General features: G+C 48.4%; 1 pseudogene; it reads right to left on the bottom strand.

The window, feature by feature from the left end:
• LOC112071306 (voltage-dependent T-type calcium channel subunit alpha-1G-like) overlaps nt 1-8787 on the bottom strand; it is a 236375-nt pseudogene that overhangs the window by 144913 nt on the left and 82675 nt on the right.

The raw sequence follows: 8787 nt of genomic DNA, 5'->3' as shown, positions 1-8787 counted from the left end.
AAACGTTCTGAGGATTGAGAAAAAAGGGAATTTCTCTTCGGCCTTCAGGGAATGAAGTTGAGTAAAGGCCAAGAGAGGTTCACTGCACACGGCTACACACAGTCTGAACCACTGACCTGACAGGGAATAGTCCTCAGACTACAGATTGGCTTGTCCAATCCCAACCTACCTCCGTCCTACACCAACACACACACACACACAATCCTACACAAGATATACTGTACAAACAACAAAATCACACTCACCTGTTCGTGGAACTCGATCCCCATACTCAGTGTATTAATCAGAATGGCGATCATGATTCCTCTTCCAAAATACTTGCTGTCCACTATCTTCCTAAAGGTATCACACACCAGCCTCCAGGCCCGGACCACTCTCCCCACCGTGCTACCCAGCTTTCGCTGCCTCTTCCCGGGCTGACGGCTGTCCCGACGGTCCCTGTGGTGGAGGTCCTGGGTGAACTCGTAGAAGCCCTCGCTGTCGGATTCCCCGGGGGTCTCGTTTCCGTCTGTGCCTTCTGACTCCCCTGACAGAGCCTTGACACAGTAGGGGCACGACTCAGGGTCAAAGGTGAACGAGGGGTCCAGGGTTCCGATGGCACTCAGGTCATGTCGTGAGAGCTGGGCTGGAGGGAGGAAGGGATGGACGGTGACGATGAAAGGAAGGAGGGATGGAGAAGAAAAACTGTCATAGTTCCAGATAAATCACATCGGCACATTTGTTGATATTTGCACGTCAGAAAAAGCAATGTTCCCTTTTACTCCCTATATCATCACAGTCACAGCATGACTTCAATTAAAACAAGACAAAAACAGCAGTCGAACCACACCTCTAAGTTCTGTCTTTCTCACATTGGTTTGAGTGTGTTTAATGGCTTACCTGTGGGTGTGTGTGTGTCTAACACACTTGGTGGTCCTCTCACCGGGGGTAGAGAGGGTATATTCAGGTTTATATTACTAATGGTACTAGCTGTAACACTGCCACTTCTAGACTCCATTAGNGTGTACAACATAAAACACCAAATAATGCATAGCAGAATTAGGCCGATAACCGCTAATGATCATATCCAGAAAAGAGCCGTTAAATTGTACAATCAATCAAATGTATTTACAACCACCTAAAAGGAAGCGATTCCCAAACCTTCCATAACAAAGCCATCACCTACAGAGAGATGAACCTGAAGAAGAGACCCCTAAGCAAYCTGGTCCTGGGGKTCTGTTCACAAACACAAARYGACCCCACAGAGCCCCAGGACAACAGCACAATTAGACCCAACCAAATCTTGAGAAAATAAAAAGATAATTACTTGACACATTAGAAAGAGTTAACAAAAAAATAGAGCAAACTAGAATGCTATTTGGCCCTAAACAGAGAGTACAAAGTGGCAGAATACCTGACCAKTGTGACTGACCCAAACTTAAGGATCTTGATAAACTCACATATCTATTGGGTGAAATACCACAGCAGCAAGATGTGTGACCTGTTGCCACAACAAAAGGGCAACCAGTGAAGAACAAACACCATTGTAAATGCAACCCATATTGATGTTTATTTATTTTCCCTTTTGTACTTCTGTAGTTAACTACTTGCACATAATGTGAAATGTCTTTATTATTTTGGAACTTTTGTGAATGTAATGTTTACTGTTTTTTTTGTTGTTGTTCATTTCACTTTTGTTTATTATCTATTTCACTTCCTTTGGCAATGTAAACGTATGTTTCCCATGCCAATAAAGCCCTGGATTTCAGATGTTTCGGGGCCTTCCTAACCCTTTACACACACACACACACACACACACACACACACACACACACACGCTCTCCTGCACTTCACATGGCCACAAATATGCTCCTATAAACAAGACAGTCCAGAGTTTAAACGTTCTGAGGATTGAGAAAAAAGGGAATTTCTCTTCGGCCTTCAGGGAATGAAGTTGAGTAAAGGCCAAGAGAGGTTCACTGCACACGGCTACACACAGTCTGAACCACTGACCTGACAGGGAATAGTCCTCAGACTACAGATTGGCTTGTCCAATCCCAACCTACCTCCGTCCTACACCAACACACAAACCAAAACACACACACACACAATCCTACACAAGATATACTGTACAAACAACAAAATCACACTCACCTGTTCGTGGAACTCGATCCCCATACTCAGTGTATTAATCAGAATGGCGATCATGATTCCTCTTCCAAAATACTGCTGTCCACTATCTTCCTAAAGGTATCACACACCAGCCTCCAGGCCCGGACCACTCTCCCCACCGTGCTACCCAGCTTTCGCTGCCTCTTCCCGGGCTGACGGCTGTCCCGACGGTCCCTGTGGTGGAGGTCCTGGGTGAACTCGTAGAAGCCTCGCTGTCGGATTCCCCGGGTCTCGTTTCCGTCTGTGCCTTCTGACTCCCCTGACAGAGCCTTGACACAGTAGGGGCACGACTCAGGGTCAAAGGTGAACGAGGGGTCCAGGGTTCCGATGGCACTCAGGTCATGTCGTGAGAGCTGGGCTGGAGGGAGGAAGGGATGGACGGTGACGATGAAAGGAAGGAGGGATGGAGAAGAAAAACTGTCATAGTTCCAGATTAATCACATCAGCACATGTTGTTTATTTGCATCGTCAGAAAAAGCAATGTCCTTTTACTCCCTTATCATCACAGTCACAGCATGACTTCAATTAAAACAAGACAAAACAGCAGTCGAACCAACACCTCTAGTTCTGTCTTTCTCACATTGGTTTGAGTGTGTTTAATGGCTTACCTGTGGGTGTGTGGGTGTCTAACACACTCGGCGTCCTCTCACCAGGGGTAGGAGGATATATTGAGTTTATATTACTAATGGTACTAGCTGTAACACTGCCACTTCTAAACTCCATTAGTGTGCTGGGCGTAGGGTGGGGTAGTTTTAGGTCTGGGACCAGCGAACGGTACTGAGTTCCTCTTCATAGGCCTGGACATGGGCGTAGGGGCCAGGGAGAAGGGGCTAGTGGTAGGGGCGAGGAGTGTGGGGGTGCTGGGCTCCAGGTGGCAGTCTGTGTGTAATGTACTCCGCACTGATGACGAGTTGCCTTTGCCGGTTCCCGGAGGGGATTGGCCGGTACACCGGTTGCCAATCAGGTCAGAGGTCGGCAACGGAGAGGACCCAGCATGAGACGCCAGTGCCCCCGTTGTTTGCTATGGGAACCCATCTCCACTTCCCCCCTCCTCCCCCGACCCCCGCCACCCCTCTCCCCTAGTCTCCCTCGCACTAAGTGATAGTGATGATGATGATGGTGATGTTGGTGAACCAAGTATGAACGGACATAGACCCTTTTGTGAGACCACAGAACCCTGTCTCGATGTCTTCCTCCTCTTTTCTCTGGCTCCCCCGTTCCCTCTCTCTCTCCAGGGCAGGAGGAGAGGGCTGCGATGTTCATCCCACACGGCGCATCACGGCCCGGCAGACATGGGCCACCTGCCTGAGCCATTGCGGATGACGTGGACCAGGAGTTTGAGCAGCTCGTCGTAGAGGGAGCCCGGCTCGGAGAAGGAGGCCAGGGTACTAGCGTTGGACAGGAAACGGACGCGCTGTTCCCTCATCAGCTGGCTCTCCCTCTGCTTGGTCTCACTGAACTGGGTGGCGATGACGACCAGACACAGGTTGATCATGAAGAAAGAGCCAATCTGGCAGATGGCAAACAGAAAACACAGAGTTGGAGAGACAACCAGAAAACACACACAGAGTTAGGAGAGGGACAACAGAAACACACACAGAGTTAGGAGAGGGACAACCAGAAACACACACAGAGTTAGGAGAGGGACAAACCAGAACACACACAGAGTTAGGAGAGGACAACCAGAACACACACAGAGTTAGGAGAGGACAACCAGAAACACACCACAGCAGTTAGTATCTAGAAAGAGTCCTGCACATCTTTTACATGTATTTTCATCTGCACTATTTGTCATTATTTTTTTGTGCTAATAAAGAAAATAACTATACTGAACTAAAATAGTCAATCTGAAGAGGGACAAACCACAACCACACAGAGTTTAGGGGTTGTCATAGTTGCGGCAAAGTCAAATTGTCTCATTGTAAAAATTCATGAAAACAAAAATGTGCTTGTTTGTCTTAATTTAAGGTTAGGGCTAGACCAAGGTTAGCAGTGTGGTTAAGCTTTAGTGTTAAGTTAAGGTTTCAAATCAGATTATAAGAAGAGAAGTGTGACAACCAGAAACACACACAGAGTTAGAGAGGGACAACCACAAACACACAGAGTTAAAATCTTGAGAAAGAGTCAATCTAGAGAGGGACAACAGATACACACAATTAGGATAGGGACAATCCAAACAACACACAGAGATTAGGGAAGGGACAACCAGAAAACACACAGAGTTAGGATAGGGACAATCCGAAACACACACAGAGTTGGGAGAGGGACAACCAGAATACACACAGAGTTAGGATAGGGACAATCCGAAACACACATAGAGTTGGGGAGAGGGACAACCAGATTACACACAGAGTTAGGAACGGGGCAATCCGAACACACACAGAGTTAGTAGAGGGACAATCCGACAACACACACAGAGTTGGGAGAGGGCCAACCAGAATACACAGAGTTAGGATAGGGACAATCCGAAACACACATAGAAGTTGGGAGAGGGACAACCAGAATACACACAGAGTTAGGATAGGGACAATCCAAACACCACATAGAGTTGGAGAGGGACACCAGAAATACACACAGAGTTAGGATAGGGACAATCCGAACACACACCAGAGTTAGGAGAGGGACAATCCGAAACACACACAGAGTTGGGAGAGGGACAATCCGAACACACACAGAGTTGGGAGAGGGACAATCCGAAACACACACAGAGTTGGGAGAGGGACTACCAGAACACACACAAGTTGGAGTCCTCCCAATCCACTTTAGGGAGATTTTTCAGCTACATCTCCTCTCCACTGTGAGTTTAACATACAAATAACAGACAGTCCCCAGGTTAGTTTACCGGCTAGCCTCCCAGCCTCTGAGAACAGCTTCCCCAGCTCTTGTGAACCAGCTCTCCCAGGTTAGTTACCGGCTAGGCTCCCAGCCTCTGAGAACAGCTTCCCCAGCTCTGTGAACCAGCTCTCCCAGGTTAGTTACCGGCTAGCCTCCCAGCCTCTGCGACCAGCTTCCTCAGACTCTGTGAACCAGCTCTCCCAGGTTAGTTACCGGCTAGCGTCCCAGCCTCTGAGAACCAGCTTCCCCAGCTCTGTGGAACCAGCTCTCCCAGGTTAGTTACCGCGCTAGCCTCCCAGCCTCTGAGACCAGCTTCCTCGGCTCTGTGAACCAGCTTCCCCGGTGAGTTTACGGCTAGCCTCCCAGCTCGAGAACCAGCTTCCTACAGCCTGTGAACACAGCTCAACCCAGGTTAGTTACCGGCTAGCCTCCCAGCCTCTGAGAACCAGCTTCCTCAGCTCTGTGAACCAGCTCTCCCAGGTTAGTTACCGGCTAGCCTCCCAGCCTCTAGGAACCAGCTTCCCCGGCTCTGTGAACCAGCTCTCCCAGGTTAGTTACCGGCTAGCCCTCCCAAGCCTCCTGGAACCAGCTCCCGGCTCTGGACAGCTTCCAGTTAGTTCGGCTAGCCTCCAGCCTCGATGAGTATGCTTGATGAGTACTGTACTCTTTCACCAGGCTGTGTACTGTGTAGTGGTGAGGGAGTTTCAGACTGAACAGCTGATGGTGTCTGAGACATGTTATATGGAAGCAACGTCTCTTTACATAAGGCCTTGGAGGGCATTCGGAGTCAGAAGTTTACTAGGTGTTTGAATAAGTAGCTATGCCTAGGGCACTGAATTCTGCTCACACATACACACACACACACACACACACACACACACACACACACACACACACACACACACAACCACACACCACACACACCACACACACACACACAACACACACACACACCACACAACACACACACACACACACACACCACACACACACACACACACCACACAGACACAAGACACAGACACACATAGACACAGGCACAGACACACCCACACACACACACACACACACACTCGTCTTACGATGATGAGGAGGATGAAGTAGATGAAGTTGTAGAAGGAGTGAGAATCCATCACAAAGTACATGATGTCCACCCAGCCCTCCAGAGTGATCACCTAGACACAGAGAGAGAGAGAGGGGGAGAGAGAGATAGAGACACAGAGAGAGAGAGAGGGGAGAGAGAGAGACACAGAGAGAGAGGAGGGGAGAGAGAGAGAGAGAGGAGAGAGAGAGACAGAGACACAGAGGAGAAGGAGGGAGAGAGAGAGAGACAGAGACACAGAGGGGAGGGGGACATGGAGAGGAAGGGGAGAGAGAGAGGAGGGAGAAGAGAGAGAGAGAGGGGGGAGAGAGAGACAGAGACACAGAGAGAGAGGAGGGGAGAGAGAGAACAGAGAACAGAGAGAGAGGAGGGGACATGGAGAGGAAGGGGAGAGAGATAGAGAGAGAGAGGAGGGAGAGAGAGGAGGGGGACATGGAGAGGAAGGGGAGAGAGAGAGGAGGGAGAGAGAGAGGAGGGGACATGGAGAGGAGGGGAGAGAGAGAGAGAGAGGAGGGAGAGGAGAGAGAGAACGGGGGGAGGAGAGAGAGGAGGGGGAGAGAGAGAGAGAGAGGGAGAGAGAAGAGAGGAGGGAGAGAGAGAAAGAGAGAGAGGGAGAAGGGAGAGGAGGGAGAGAGAGAGAGAGGAGAGGAGAGAGAGAAGAGAACGAGAGACCGCAGAGAAAAGAGAGAGAGAGAGAGAGAGGAGGGGAGAGAGAGGGAGAGGAGGGGAGAGAGAGAGAGAGGAGAGGAGAGAAGAGAGAGAGAGCAACAGAATCACAGACAGTATGTCAGACATTTTGATTTCCAACCCCTCCCCAGTGCAACATTCACAGAACACTCCACCTCTGTCTTTTTCTCTCTCCGTTTGAGGTTCACCCTGATACCACAGAACACAGCACGGCTGACAGTAAATTATGATGTGAAATCCTCTAATGAAACAGTCTGCAAAGTCTGTAAAGACACCACTGTAACACAGGGACAAATTAAAACTCGAACAAAGGCCCTGCGATTAATAGGCTGATAAGAGAGTCAATGACGGAGATGAAATTAAGAACTTCACTTTGCTTCCATCACCATAATTGTTGCTTCTCTCTTAATCTACCAAACCCTATTCCTTAGACGCGGCAGCAGGACAACCAATGTCCCTCTCTGTCACTGTCTGCGGCAGGTAGCCTAGTGGTTAGGGTGTTGGGCCAGTAACTGAAAGTTTGSTAGATCAAGTCCCTGAGCTGACAAGGTAAAAATCTGTTGTTCTGCCCCTGAACAAGGCAGTAAACCTACTGTTCCTAGGCCGTCATTGAACATAAGAATTTGTTACTGAAGGTAACTGAATTGTCTAGTTAATTAAAGTTTAAATAAAAAAATACACCCTAGGCAGGACAACAGTTATATGAAAGTGGGATCAGTCAAGTGGTCAACTGTTTCGGCGTACTTAAAAACTAAAACGAAGACAGAGATAAAAACACATTTACGACGAAGCTTCAAAGGGTACGTTTAAAGAAGATCTAGAGTAAAATAKATTTCCAAAGATCAGCTGTCTCTAACCTCGGTGCCAAATATTAAAGTACCAACGTAATGCCATCTTCCTGAGACCCTTCTGAAGTACTGCCAGCCTGGACCTTTAAATGCTTTCGTTTTAAACGGGTCAACACGATTGACTAGGCTTTGTGGAGTGCCTGTGTGGTTCGGTGAATACCATCACATATACTACATATACACGTACATGCAAATCTATATATACCCACGCCCATGTCATTCCCTCACCTGAAAGATGGCGATCCAGGCGTAGCAGATGTTATCAAAGTTGATGGCTCCTTTGAAGGGGTTGACGTGTCCCGCGGAGCAGTTACTGTAGTACTGGTTCCAGTTGATGCAGGTGGTGTTGTCTGTGCTGTTGTAAGACTTCATGTTCACCTGGCACTGGAGACCTCCCTCCTCATACAGGGTGGGCACAGAGGAACACAGACGCATGCCGTTCTCCCTGGGCATGGAACAGATGAAGGGACTCTCGTCATCCTTCTCTGTGTGGTAGTAGGTCTCTAGTTCGATGGACAGAGGACTGCAGGAGAGAGGCAACGACAGTATAGTTAGTGTACTGTGATAGTAGTGTTCTAGTAGCTATAGGAATAGGAATAGAGCAGATGAAGGGTCAGGAGAGAAGGAAGAAGAGATGTGGTCGTTGTAGTATCAACCATCTAGATCAGGCCTGGGTAAAGGCCGGCCCGGGGGCCGTACGCGGCCCGCGACCTGAATCAATACGGCCCGCAGAACCATGCTCAGATCACATCAAGAATTTGCAATAGTAAAGTTTTGAAAAACATGTTTCTTTTTCAAATTAAAAGCCCAATGAATACTCGCCTTTGTGTAATGATTTAACTCCCACAGCTTGTGGGACAATCATTTTGAAGGCACGTATAAATAACAGCTGCATGAGGACAGACAGTGACTGACAGGCTGACACACACGTCACAGTTACAAATAGTAGCTAGCTAGAAATTGCGCATAAATTAGTTTTTTAAAGATTTCAAAGAAAAGGAAAGTAGACAATGAATGTAGTGTCACGACTTCCGCCGAAGTCGTCCCTTCTCCTTGTTCGGGTGGTGTTCGGCGGTCGACGTCACCGGCTTTCTAGTCACCACCGATCCATGTTTCAGTTTTGTTTTGTTTTGTCTGTATTACACACACCTGGTTTCAATTCCC

Source organism: Salvelinus sp. IW2-2015, unplaced genomic scaffold (genome assembly GCF_002910315.2).
Source record: "Salvelinus sp. IW2-2015 unplaced genomic scaffold, ASM291031v2 Un_scaffold1573, whole genome shotgun sequence".
Classification (NCBI taxonomy): Eukaryota; Metazoa; Chordata; class Actinopteri; order Salmoniformes; family Salmonidae; genus Salvelinus; species Salvelinus sp. IW2-2015.
This window is presented reverse-complemented; position numbering and strand designations above follow the sequence as displayed.